Here is a 15,010-nt window from a genome sequence, read left to right as displayed (position 1 = left end):
TGCGTTAATCCAGGCCATCAGGTTTGTCCGGAGGGGAAAGGGTGTTGCCCCAGTCGCCTTCTCCTCTCTGGAAAGACAGATGGCGGCCACATGGGAGCCTTGTGGACAGCAGGTATGAGCCGGGGGAGTGGGGGCGACTAAAACCTCATGGGAAGGGGGGCGTTCCGGTCCGTCCTTCACGCCCTACCGAGGCCACCATTTTCCCCCCACTAGCGGCTCTCCGGCACGGCCACGACTCCAGAGCACAGAAACCAATTTCTTAACTATCTGACTTTCAGTAGAAATACTTCCAGGGTCAATAAGTAAAATAGCAGAAATCCAAAACCAACATATAATTCTTGAACCCAGCTGTAGAAAGCAAATCACTTCACAATGCTTTGTCACCATGTCTGATTGGGGGGGGGGGGTAAACTCTAAATAATAGTGGTGAATCTTTTGTTGAAACAATGAATCTAATCAAAGCAGATAGAGTGTTGACTAGAGTTCATCTGCCCCACAGGGACTGGGAGGGGTGGGGGTGGGGTTTTATTGGGGTTCTTCATGGTGAAAAATAAGTTTTGGTAAAGGGAAATGTGCTTGATATTTGCATGACTGAGACCTAAGCCTGAAAGCTTTGTAACCTTTCCCATGGTGATTCAATAAATAAATTAATTAATTAAAAAAAAAACAGCATTGGTTACTTGGACATTCACCAGTGGTGTAACGAAAGCTTGCCTGGAGTGGAGATTCGAAGAACGTCAGAATAGCAGTGAATGAGTGGAATATTCTGTAGTGGAGATTCAAATGATTTCGAAAGTCTGGGTTGTGTGGACAGGAAATGGAAGAGCTGACCAGGTTAGAGTGGATAGCCCGTTGAACAGCACGCCTGGGAGTGTGAAGCGGACGCTGGAAAACAGCATTAGGTTACTTGGACATTCTTCAATGGTGCAACGAAAGCATGCCTGGTGTGGAGAATCCATGAATTCGATATTGGCAGGGAATGAATGGAACATTCCTTAGGAGAGATTCCAATGATTTCTGAAGTCTGGGTTTTCTGTACAGGAAAATGAAGAGCAGAACAGGGAAAAGTGGATAGCCTGTTGAACAGCAGACTGCGACTTTGAACTGGCTGCTGAAAACCAACATTGGATTACTTGGATCTTCACCAGTGGTGTAAAGGAATCCTGCTTGGGGTGGAGATTCGATGATTTCCCGATTGGCAGAGAATGAATGGAACATTCTGTAGTGGAGATTCCAATTATTTCTGAAATCTGCGTTTTGTGGACAGGACAATGAAGAGCTGACCAGGGTTGAGTGGATAGGCAGTGGGACAGCACACCTGCGAGTGTGATCTTGCCTCTGAAATCCAGCATTGGATTCCTTGGACATCATCAGTGGTGTAACGAAAGCCTGCCTGGAGTTGGAGATTCGATGAATTCCAGATTGGAATTGAATCAATGGCACAGTCTGTAGTGGAGTTTCCAAAGAATTCTGAAATATGGTTTGTGTGGACAGGAAAAGAATAATCTGACCACTGTGTAGTGGATTGCCATTTCAACAGCACGTCTACGAGTGAGAACAGAACGCTGAAAATCAGGATTTAGTTAGTTAGATATTCACCAGTCATGTAACTAAAGTGTGCCTGGAATGGAGATTCGATGAATTCCCAATCGGCAGTGAATGAATGGAACATTCTGTAGTGGAGATTACAATGGTTTCTGAATTCTACGTTATGTGGACAGGAAAATGTAGAGCTGACCAGGGTTGAGTGGATAGTCAGTTGAACAGCACTCCTGCGAGTGTGAACAGGCCGCTGAAAAGCAGCCTGGGGTTACGTGTACATTCAACACTAGTGAAACGAAATCCAGCCTGGAGTGGAGATTCGATGAATTCCAGATTGGGAGTGAAGGAATGGAACATTCTGTAGTGGAGATCCTATTGAATTTTGAAGTCTGGGTTGAGTGGACAGGAAAATGAAGAGCTGATCAGGTTGGAGAGGATAGCCAGTACAATAGCACACCAGCGAGATTGAACAGGATGCGAAAAACCAGCATTGGGGTACTTGGATATTGACCAGTGGTGTAACGAAATCCTGCCTGGAGTGGAGATTCGATGAATTCCAGATTAGCAGTGAATGAATGGAAGATTCTGTACAGGAGATTCCAATCAATTCTGAAGTCTAGGTTGTGGGGACAGGAAAATGAAGAGCTGACCAGGGTTCAGTGGATAGCCAGTTGAACAGCACGCCTCCGAGGGGGATCAGGACATTGAAAAAGAGCAGTGTGTTAGTTGGACATTCAACAGTGGTGTAACGAAAGCCTGCCTGGAGTGGAGATTCAGATGTATTCCAGATTCGCAGTGAATGAATGGAACGTTCTGTAGTGGAGATTCCAATTATTTCTGAAATCCGATGTGTGTACACAGGAAAATGTAGAGCAGACCAGGTTAGAATGGGTAGCCAGTTGAACAGCAGGCCTGCGAGATTGAACAGTCCTCTGAAAACCAGCATTGGGTTACTTGGACATTCACCAGTGGTATAACGAATGCGTTCATGGAGTGGAGGTTCAGATGAATTCCCGATTCGCAGTGAATGAATTTAACATTCTGTAGTGGATATTCCAATGATTTCTGTCGTGTGGTTTGTTTGGACAGTAAAAGAAGACTTGACCACTGTGGAGTGGATAGCCAGTTGAATAGCATGCATGCAAGTGTGAACAGTATGCTGAAAATCAGCAATGTGATACTTGGACATTCACCAGTGGTGTAAAGAAAGCCTGCCTGGAGTGTAGGTTCCAAGAATTCCAAATAGGCAGTGAATGAATGGAACATTCTGTAGTGGGGTTCCAATGGTTTCTGAATTGTACGTTGTATGGACAAGAAACTGAAGAGCTTTCAGGTGGGATTTTATAGCCAGTTGAAGACCAGGCCTGCGAATTTGAACAGGCTCCTGAAAACCACCATTGTGTTACTTGAATATTCACCAGTGGTGTAAAGAATCCTGTCTGCATTGGAGATTCCATGAATTCCAGATTGGCAGTGAATGAATGGAACATTCTGAAGTGGAGATTCTAATGGTTTCTGAAGTCTGGGTTATGTGAACAGGAAAAAGAAGAGCTCACCAGGGTTGAGTGGACAACAAGTTGAACAGTACGACTCCGAGTGTGATCACGCCTATGAAAACCAGCATTGGTTACTTGGACATTCACCTGTGGTGTAATGAAAGCTTGCCTCGAGTGGAGATTCGAAGAACTTCAGATTAGCAGTGAATGAGTGGAGTATTCTGTAGTGGAGATTCAAATGATTTCGAAAGTCTGGGTTGTGTGGACAGGAAATGGAAGAGCTGACAAGGTTGGAGTGGATAGCCCGTTGAACAGCACGCCTGGGAGTATGAAGCGGATGCTGGAAAACAGCATTAGGTTACTTGGACATTCTCCAATGGTGCAACAAAAGCATGCCTGGAGTGGAGATTCCATGAATTCGATATTGGCAGAGAATGAATGGAACATTCTGTAGTGGAAATACAAATGATTTCTGAATTATGTGATGTGTGGACAGGAAAAGGAAGAGCTGACCAGGTTGAAGTGTAGCGCCATTTGAACAGCATGACATGGAGTGTGAACAGGCCGCTGAAAACCATCATTGGGTTTTTTGGACATTCACTAATTGTGTAACGAAGCCTGCCTGGACTGGAGACACAGATGAATTCCAGATTGGCAGTGAATGAATTGAACCTTCTGTAGTGGAGATTCTAATGGTTTCTGAAGTCTGGATTATGTGGACATGAAATTGAAGCCCTGACCAGTTTTGAGTGGATAGCCAGTTGAACAGCACGACTGCGAGTGTGAGCAGGCCGCTGAAAACAGCATTGGGTTACTTGAATATTCATCACTGGTGTAAAGAGAGCCTGATGGAGTGGAGATTCGATGAATTCCACATTGTCAGTTATTGAGTGTAACATTCTGTAGAGGAGATTCTAATGGATTCTGAAGTCTGGGTTTTGTGGACCGGAAAATGAAGAGCTGACCAGAGTTGAGTGGATAGCCAGTTGATCAGCACGCCCGCGAGTGTGAACAGTCCTATGAAATCCGGCTTTGGGTTATTTGGACATTCACCAGTGGTATAACCAAAGCCTGCCTGGAGTGGAGATTCAATGATTTCCAGATTGGCAGTGAATGAATGGAACTTTCTGTAGTGGAGATTCCAAAGATTTCTTAAGTTTGGGCTGTGTGGAAGGGAAAAGGTAGAGATGACCAGGTTGGAGTAGATAGCCAGTTGAATAGCACGCCTGTGAGTGTAAACAAGCTGCTGAAAACAAGCATTGGGTTACTTGGATATTCACCAGTGGTGTAACGAAATCCTGCCTAGAGTGGAGAGTTGATGAATTCCAGATTGGCAGTGAATGAATGGAATATTCTTTAGTGGAGATTCCAATGTTTTCTAAAGTCTGGTTGTGTCGAGAGGAAAATGAAGAGATGAGCTCGGTTGTTGGTTAGCCAGTTGAACAGCACGCCTGCGAGTTTGAACAGGCCTCTGAATACCGGCATGGGGTTACCTGGACATTCAGAAATTGTGTATAGACAGCCTGCCTAGAGTGAAGATTCGATGAATTCCAGATTGGCAGTGAATAAATGGAACATTCTGTAGTGGAGATTCCAATGATTTCTGAATTCTGGTTTTTGTGGACAGGAAAATGAAGAGCAGACCAGGTTAATGTGGATAGCCAGTTGAACAGCAGGCCTGCGAGTTTGAACAGGCCTCTGAAAAACAGCATTGGGTTACCTGGACATTCAGCCGTGGTGTATAGATAGCCTGCCTAAAGTGAAGATTCGATGAATTCCAGATTCGCAGTGAATGAATGGAACATCTAGAAATTCTATGTTATATGTACAGGAAAATGAAGAGCTGACCAGGATTCAGTGGATAGACAATTGAGCAGCACGCCTGCGAATGTGAACAGGAAGCTGAACACCTGCATATGGTTACTTGGACATTCACTAGTGGTGTAACTAAATCCTGCCTGCAGTGGAGATTCGATGAAATCCAGGTTGGAAATGAATGAATGGAACATTCTGTAGTGGATATTCCAATGATTTCTGAAGTCTGGGTTGTGTGGACAGGAAAATGAGGAGCTGACCTGGGTACAGTGGATAGCCAGTTGAACGGCACGCCTGCGAGTGTGAACAGGACGTTGAAAATTAGCATTGTGTTACTTGGACAATCAACAGTGGTGTAAGAAAGCTTGTCTGGAGTGGAGATTCAGATGAATTACAGATTCGCAGTGAATAAATATAACATTCTGTAATAAAGATTCCAATGATTTCTGAAATCTGTGTTGTCTGGACAGGAAAATGAGGAGCAAACAAGGTTAGAGTGGATTGCCAGTTGAACAGCAGGACTGCGAGTTTGAACAGGCCTATGAAAAGCAGCTCTACACGATCAGAGAAACTTCTCTAGTAACATACTCTAGAAATGATCCCTGCGATAGCACAGTGGTAGGGCGTTTGCCTTGCACGCAGCCAACATGACCAGTCCGAGTTCGATTCCTCTGTCCCTCTCGGAGTGCCTGGCAAGCTACCGAGAGTATCTCGCCCGCACTGCAGAGCCTGGCAAGATCCCCGTGACGTATTCGATATGCCAGACACAGTAACAACAAAGTCTCCAATGGAAACGTTACTGTGCCCGCTCGAGCATGAAAACCAGCATTGTGTTACTTGGACATTCACCAGTAGAGTAACAAAAACCTGCCTGGATTGGAGAGTCTATGACCTACAGATTGGCAGTGAATGAATGGAATATTCTGTATTGGAGATTCCTATGATTTCTGAAGTCTTGATTGTGTGGACAGGAAAATAAAGAGCTGTCAATCGTGGAGTGGATAGCCAGTTGAACAACACGCGTGCGACTGTGAACAGGTAGCTGAAAACTAGCATTAGTTTTCTTGAACATTCACAATTGGTGTAACGAAATTCTGCTTGTATTGGAGATTCAGATTAATTCCAGATTCGCAGAGAATGAATGGAACATTCTGTAGTGGAGTTTCCAATGATTTCTGAAGTCTGGGTGCTGTGAACAGGAAAACAAAGAGCTGATCACTGTGGAGTGGACAGCCAGTTGAACAGCACACCTGCGAGTGTGAAAAGGACACTGAAATCCAGCATTGGGTTACTTGGACATTCAACAGTGATCTAAGGAAAGGCATCCTGGAGTGGAGATTCAGATGAATTCCAGATTGGCAGTGAATGATTGGAACATACTTTAGTGGAGATTCAAATGATTTCTGAAGTCTGGGTTGTGAGGAGAGGAAAATGAAGAGCTGTCCAGGTAGTTGTGGATAGCCAGTTGAAGAGCATGACTGCGAGTGTGAACAGGCCGCTGATAACCAGCATTGTGTTACTTGGACATTCAAGAGTGGTGTAACGAAAGACTGCTTGGAGTGGAGATTCGATGAATTCCAGATTGGCGTGAATTAATAGAACGTCCTTTAGTGGAGATTCCAGTGATTTCTGAACTCTAGGTTGGTTGGACAGGAAAATGAAGAGCTGACCAAGGTTAGAGTGGATAGCCAGTTGAAAAGCAGGACTGCGAGTGTGAAAAAGCCTCTGAAAATCAGCATTAGGCTACTCAATATTCACCAATGGTGTAACGAAATCCTGCCTGGAGTGGAGATTCGATGATATGCAGATTGGCAGTGAATGAATGGAACATTCTGTAGTGGAGATTCCAATGATTTCTGAAGTCTTGTGGATAGGAAAATGAAGAGCTGACAAGGTTTGCGTGGAAAGCCAGTTAAACAGCACGCCTGAGAGCGTGAACAGGCCTTTGAAAACCAGCATTGGGTTATTTGGACATTCAGCAGTGGTGTAACAGAAGTCTGACTGGAGTGGAGATTCAGATGATCCAGATTCGCAGTGAATGTATGGAACATTTTGTAGTGGAGAGTCCAATGATTGCTGAAGTCTCAGTTGTGTGGACAGGAAAATGAAGAGCTGACCAGCAGGATTGGATAGCCAGTTGAACAGCAGGCCTGCAAGTGTGAACAGGCCGCTGAAAACCAGCAATGGGTTACTTCGATATTCACCAGTGGTGTAACCAAAGCCTGCTTGGAGTGGAGATTCAGATGAATTCCAGATTCGCAGTAAATGAATGGAACATTCTATAGTGGAGATACCAATGATTTCAGAACTCTGGGTTACAGGCAGCAGGAAATGAAGTGCTGACCAGGGTGGAGTGAATAACCAGTGAACACCACGCCTGTGGTATATGAACATGCCGCTGTCCACTACCATTAGGTTACTGGGACATGCAGAATATTCCCATTGTTTTGCTGGGGCGGTTCAGTAGGGTCTTCGTTTGGAGTTTTTGAAGACTGTAATTTTGGCATATGGAATATGTCACGGTTGTCTGGCCAGGCTTTATCCACGAGGGCCAGATCCTCTCGTTAGCTTACCGGGGATCTCTGAGTGGGCGAGGAATTGAACAAGGCTCGGCCAGGCTGGATGCGTGTCCCACATGTCCTACTGCTGTGCTTTCAAGCCAGAATGGCAGTGTGGATAGGAAGATGAAAAGCAGCCCATGGATGATTTCAGAGAGAAGATACAGATGATTTCAAATTTTGTGTAGACATACCAGTGCTGTAAAGAATGCCTACGCAGAGTGGAAATTCAGATGTATTCCAGACTCGCAGTAAAAGACTGGAACATACTGCAGTGGGGATTCAAATGATTTCTGATTTCTGGGTTGTGTGGACAGGAAAAGGAAGTGCTCACCAGGGTGGAGTGGATAGCCAGTGATCAACACAGGCCGCTGAAAACCATCATTGAGTTACTTGGACTTTCCCCAGTGGTGTAACGAAAGCCTGCCTGGAGTGGAGATTCGAAGAACTCCAGATCGGCAGTGAATGAATGGAACCTTCTGTAGTGGAGATTCCAATGATTTCTGAAGTCTGGGTTGTGTGGACAGGAAAAGGAAGAGCTGACCAGGGTGGACAGGATAGTCAGTTCAATAGCACTGCTGCGAGTGTGAACAGAATGCTGAAAACCAGCATTGGGTTACTTGGACATACACCAGTGGTGTAACGAAAGACTGCCTGGAGTGGAGATTCAGATGAATTCCAGATTCACAGTGAATGAATGAAACAATCTGTAGTAGAGATTTCAATGATTTCTGAAGTCTGGTTTGTGTGGAGAGGAAAAGGACATGCTAATAAGTGTTGAGTGGATAGCCAGTTGAACAGCACGCCTGTGGTATGTGAACAGGCCGCTGACCACTAGCATTGGGGTACTGGGACATGCAGAAGAATCCCAATCCTGACGAGTTTTAGAGGCGTACAATCATCACCACCACTGGGTGGCGTTGACCAGGAGAGTACCATATGGTTTCGATTGATTCAGAGGTCGATGCACACCAGGCCTGGTTAGAGTGGATGGGATGATGAAAACTTCGGCTTGATCAAGTGCACAGGCAGATGAAAACCAGATATGTACGTGTTGATACTTAGAAGAACTCAAGTGCTTGGTAGTGTGGCAGAATACTATATTCGGCTGGACTGGGAGCAGAACAGCAGGGCTGGGGAGAATTGACAGCAAATGCTCATTGGCAGATTTTTAATTCGACTCGATTTCGTGCAGAACGAGAAGAAACGCAGGCCTAATACATTGGATATTGAGATGAATTCACTACTCAGCAGTGTGGATCACTGTCACTCTCCCAGTCTTCCCGGACTTCATTGATTTGCTGGCGCGGTTCAGTAACGTCTTTGTTTGGACACTTGTGGTGACTATAATTTTGGCGTAAGGAATATTTCATGGGTGGATTGCCAGGCTTTGCCACGAGGGCCAGATACTCTCGGTAGCTTCCGGGGATCTATCAGCGGGCTAGGAATTGTACCTGCTCGGCCAGGCTGGCTGTGTGACGCACACGTCCTAATGCAGTGCTTTCGCACCAGAATGGCATTGTGGATAGGAAGATGAAAAGCAGCCCACGGATGATTTCAGAGAGCAGATTCAGATTATTTAAAGATTCTGTGTAGACATACCAGTGCTGTAACGAATGCCTGCACAAAGTGGAGATTAATATGTATTCCAGACTCGCAGTGAATGACTGGAACATTCTGTAGTGGAGATTTCAATGATTTCTGATGTCTGAGTTCTGTGGACAGGAAAATGAAGAGCTGACCAGGGTGAAGTGGAGAGCCAGTGAACAGCACAGGCCGCTGAAAAACAGCACTGGATTACTTGGACATTCACAAATGGTATAATGAAAGTCTGCCTGAAGAGGAGTTTCAGATGAATTCCAGAATCACAGTCAATGAATAGAATTGAGTGGATAGCTAGTTGAACAGGAAGCCTGTGAGTGTGAATAGGCCACTGAAAATCAGCATTGAGTTACTTGGATATTCACCAGTGGTGTTACGAAAGCCTGCCTGGAGGGGAGATTCAGATGAATGCCAGGTTCGCAGAGAATGAATGGAACATTCTGTAGGGTAGATTCCAATGATTTCTGAAGTCTGGGTTGTGTGGACAGGAAAATGAAGAGCTGACCAGGGTTGAGTGGATAGCCAGTTGAACAGCACGCGAGTGTGAACAGACCGCTGAAAACCAACATTGGGTTACTTGGAAATAAAGTAGTGGTGTAACGAAATCCTGCCTGGAGTGGAGATTCGATGAACTCCAGATTGGCAGTGAATGAATGGAACATTCTGTAGTGGATATTCCAATGATTGTAATTGTGGACAGGAAAGTGAAGAGCTGACCAGGGTGGAGTGGATAGCCAGTTGCACAGCACGCATGAGAGTTTGACAAGACGCTGAAAACCAGCATTAGGTTACTTGGACATTCACCAGTGCTGTAACGAAAGCCTGCCTGAAGTGGAGATTCAGATGAATTCCAGATTGGCAGTTAATGAATGGAACAATCTGTAGTGACCATACCAATAATTTCAGAACTCTGGGTTGTGGCACCAGGAAATAAAGAGCTGACCAGGGTAGAGTGGATAGCCAGGATACACAACGCCAGCAGTATGTGAACAGGCCGCTGACCACTAGCATTGGGTTACTGGGACGTGCAGAAAAATCTCAACCCTGATGAGATTTTGAGGCATACGATTATCACCACCTCTACGTGGCACTGACCGGGACAATACCATATGGTTTCGATTGATTCAGAAGTCTATGCACACCAGGCCTGGTTACAGTGGACGGTATGATGAAAACTTATGCTTGATTGAGTGCACAGGATGATGAAAAACAGACATGCAGGTGTTCAAATTTAAATGAACTCAGGTCACTAGGTAGTGTGGCAGGGTTAATGAACAGAATACTATATTCAACTGGATAGGTAGCAGAACAGCAGACCTAGGGAGAGTTGACAGCAAATGCTCACATGGCAGATTTCTACTTCGACTCGATTTCATGGAGAACGAGAAGAAACGCAGGCCTAATACATTGGATATTGAGATGAAATCACTGTTAACTCTCCCAGTCCTCCAGGACTTCGTTGATTTGCTTGCGCGGTTCAGTAGCATCTTCATTTTGTGAAAAGGGTTGACTGTAATTTTGGCATATGGAATATTTCAGGAGTGTCTAGCCAGTCTTTGCCAGGAGGGCCAGATACTCTCTAGCTTCCCGAGCTCTCTGAGAGGGTGAGGAATTGACACTTGCTCTTCCAGATTCGATGAACTCCAGATTGGCTGTGATTGAATGGAACATTCTGTAGTGTAGATTCCAATGCATTCTGAAATCTGGATTGCGTGGAGAGGAAATTAAAAAGCTGACCAGGGAGGAGTGGATAACCAGTTGAGCAGCATGCCTACGAGTGTGAACAGGCTGCTGAAACCGAGCATTGGTTTACTTGGACATTCACCAGTGCTGTAATGAAAGTCTGCCTGGAGTGGAGATTCAGATGAATTCCAGATTGGCAGTGAATGAATGGAACATTCTGTAATGGAGATTCCAATGATTTCTGAAGTCTGGGTTGTGTGGACAGGAAAATGGAAAGCTGGCCACGGTGAAGTGGATAGCCAGTTGAACAGCAAGCCTGCGAGTATGAACAGACCGCTGAAAACCAAAACAGTGTTACATGGATATTCACAAGTGGTGTAACGAAAGCCTGCCTGGAGTGGAGATTTTATGAATTCCAGATTGGAAGTGAATGAATGAAACATTCTGTAGTGGAGATTCCGATGACTTCTGAAGTCTGGGCAGTGTGGACAGGAAAATGAAGAGCTGACCAGGATGGAGTGGATAGCCAGTGGATTTGATGAATTCCAGATTCACAGTGAATGAATGGAACATTCTGTAGTGGAGATACCAGTGATTTCATATCTCTGGGTTATGGGCACCAGGAAATGAAATGCTGACCAGGGTAGAGTGGATAGCCAGTGAACACCATGCCTGCGGTATGTGAACAGGCCGCTGACCATTAGCATTGGGTTTCTGGGACATGCAGAAGAATACCAACCCTGACCAGTTTTAGAGGCATACGATCACCACGACTACTGTGTGGCTTTGACAGGGACAGTAACATATGGTTTGGATTGATTCAGAAGTTGATGCCCAGCCGGCCTAGTTAGAGTGGAAGGAATGATGAAAACTTCGGCTTGATTGAGTGCACAGGCAGATGAAAACCTGTTATGTAGGTGTTGATATTTAGATGAACTCAGGTCTCTCGATTGTGTGTCAGGGTTAATGAACAGACTACTATATTCGACTAGATATCGAGCTGAAGAGCAGGCCTGGGGAGTGTTGACAGCAAATGCTCATTTGGCAGATTTCTAATTCGACTCGATTTCATGGAGAACGAGAAGAAATGCAGGCCTAATTCATATGGATATTGAAATAAATTCACTACTCAGCAGTGTGGATTGCTGTCACTCTCCCTGTCCTCCCGGACTTCATTGATTTGCTGGCGCGGTTCAGTAATGTTTTCATTTGGAGACTTGTGGTGACTGTAATTTCGGCACATGGAACATTTCACGGGTGGTAGCCAGGCTTTTCCGCGAGGACCAGATACACTCGGTAGCTTCCCCGGCTCTTGAGAGTGCGAGGAATTGAACCCAGCTAGGCCAGGCTGGCTGCGTAACGCACAAGTCCTACTGCTGTGCTTTCCCGCCAGAATGGCAGTGTTGATAGGAAAATGAACAACAGCGCATGGATGATTTCAGAGTGCAGATTCAGATAATTTCAAGTTTCTGGGTAGTTTCACCAGTGGTATAACGAATGCCTGCGTAGAGTGGAGATTCAGATGTATTCCAGACTCGCAGTGAATGATCGGAACATTCTGTAGTGGAGATTCCAATGATTTCTGATATCTTGGTGTTGTGGATAGGATAATGAAGAGCTCACTACGTTGGACTAGATAGCCAGTGAACAGAACGCCTGTGAGTGTGAACAGGCCACTGAAAACCAGCATTGGGTTACTTGGACATTTACCAGTGGTGTAACGAAAGCCTGCCTGGAGTGGAGATTCTATGAACTCCAGATTGGTAGTGAATGATTGGAACATTCTGTAGTGGAGATTGCAAGGATTTCTGAAGTTTGGGTTGTGTGTACAGGAAAATGAAGAGCTGACCAGGGTGGAGTGGATAGTCAGTTGTACAGCACGCCTGCGAGTGTGAACAGCACACTGAAAACCAGCTTTGGGTTACTTGGACATTCACAAGTGGTGTAACGAAAGCCTGCGTGGAGTGGAGATTTAGATGAATTCCAGATTGGCAGTGAATGAATGGAATATTATTTAGTGCAGATTCCGATGATTTCTGAAGTCTGGTCAGTGTTGACAGGAAAATGAAGAGCTGACCAGGTTGGAGTGTATAGCCAGTTGAACAGCATGCCTGCGAATGTGAACAGGACGCTGAAAACCAGCATTGGGTTACTTGGACATTCACCAGTGCTGTATCGAAAGCCTGCCTGGAAGGGAGTTTCAGTTGAATTCCAGATTGGCAGTGAATGAATGGAATATTCTGTAGTGGAGATTCCAATGATTTCTGAAGTCTGGGTTGTGTGGACAGGAAAATGAAGAGCTGACCAGGGTTGAGTGTATAGCCAGTAGAACAGCATGCCTGCGAGTGTGAACAGGCCGCTGAAAACCAGCATTGGGTTACTTGGACATTCACCAGTGGTTTATCGAAATCCTACCTGGAGCGGAACTTCAGATGAATTCCAGATACGCAGTGAATGAATGGTAAGTTCTGTATTGGCGATACTAATGATTTAATAACTCTGGCTTATGGGCACCAGGAGATGTAGAGCTGAACATGGTGGGGTGAATAGGCAGTGAACACCACGCCTGCAGTATGTGAACAGGCCGCTGACCACTAGCATTGGGTTACTGGGACATGCAAAAAAATCCCAACCCTGAAAAGTTTTAGAGACATACAATCATCACCACCACTGGGTGGCGTTGACCGGGACAGTAACATATGATTTCGATTGATTCAGAAGTCGAAGCACACCAGGCCTGGTCTGAGTGAACGGGATGATGAAAACTTCGGCTTGATTTAGTGCACAGGCATATGAAAACCAGATATGTAGTCGTTGATATTTAGATGAATTCAGGTCGCTCGGTAGTGAGGCAGGGTTAATGAACAGAATACTATATTCGACTGTATTTGGAGTTGAAGAGAAGGCCTGAGGAGAGTTGACCGCAAATGCTCTCCTGGCAGATTTCCAATTCGACGCGATTTCATGGAGAAGGAGTAGAAATGCAGGCCTAATACATTGGGTATTGAGATGAATTCACTACTCAGCAGTGTGGATCACTGTCACTCTCCCAGTCCTCCCGGACTTCATTGATTTGCTGGCGCAGTTCAGTTATGTCTGCGTTTGGAGACCTGTGGTGACTGTAATTTCGGCATATGGAATGTTTCCCAGGTGGCTTGCCAGGCTTTGCCCCGAGGGCCAGATACTCTCGGTAGCCCCTCAGACTCTCTGAGAGTGCGAGGAATTGAACCCGGCTCGGCCAGCCTGGCTGCAGGAGGCACACATCCTACTGCTGTCCTTTCGCGCCAGAATGGCAGTGTGAATAGGAAGATGAAAAGCAGCCCATGGATGACTTTACAGTGCAGATTCAGATAATTTACCGTTTCAGGTTAGACTCACCAGTGGTGTAACGGAAGTCTGCGTAGAGTGGCGATTCAGATGTATTCCAGACTCACAGTGAATGACCGGAACATTCGGTAGTGGAGATTCTAATGATTTCTGATGTCTGGTTTTTGTGGACATGAAAATGAAGAGCTGACCAGGGTGCAGTGTATAGCCAGGGAACAGCACAGCTCCGAATGTGAACAGGACACAGAAAACCAGCATTGGGTTACTTGGACATTCACCAGTGGTGTAATGAAAGCCTACCTGGAGTGGAAATTCAGATGAATTTCAAATTCGCTGTGAATCAGTGGAACATTTCTGTAGGGGAGATTTCAATGATTTCTCATGTCTGGGTTGTGTGGACAGAAAAATAAAGAGCTGACCAGGGTTGAGTGGATAGCCAATTGAACAGCATGACTGTGAGTGTGATCAGACCGCTGAAAACCAACATTGGGTTACTTGGACATTCACCAGTGGTGTAACGAATGCCTGCCCGGAGTCGAGATTCAGATGAATTCCCGATTGGCAGTGAATTAATGGAACATTTTGTATTGGAGATACCAATGATTTAAGAACTCTGGATTATGAGCACCAGGAAATTAAGACATGAGAAGGGTGGATTGGATACCCAGCTAAACAGCAGCCCTGCGAGTGTGAAGAGGCCACTGAAAACCAGAATTGGGTTACTTGGACATTCACCAGTTGTGTTATGGAAGCCTGCCTGGAGTGGAGATTCAGATGAATTCCAGATTCACAGTGAATGAGTGGAGCATTCTGTAGTGGAGATTCCAATGACTTCAGAACTCTGGGTTCTGGGCACCAGGAAATGAAGAGCTGACCAAGGTGAAGTGGATAGCCAGTGAACACGGCGCCTGCGGTATGTGCACAGGCCGCTGACCACCAGCATTGGGTTATTGGAACATGCAGAAGAATTCCAGCCCTGATTAGTTT

Source organism: Sorex fumeus, unplaced genomic scaffold, assembly GCF_029834395.1.
Source record: "Sorex fumeus unplaced genomic scaffold, SorFum_2.1 ptg000087l, whole genome shotgun sequence".
In the NCBI taxonomy this organism is placed as follows: Eukaryota; Metazoa; Chordata; class Mammalia; order Eulipotyphla; family Soricidae; genus Sorex; species Sorex fumeus.
The sequence above is the reverse complement of the archived record's forward strand: the minus strand, read 5'-3'. Positions refer to the sequence as shown.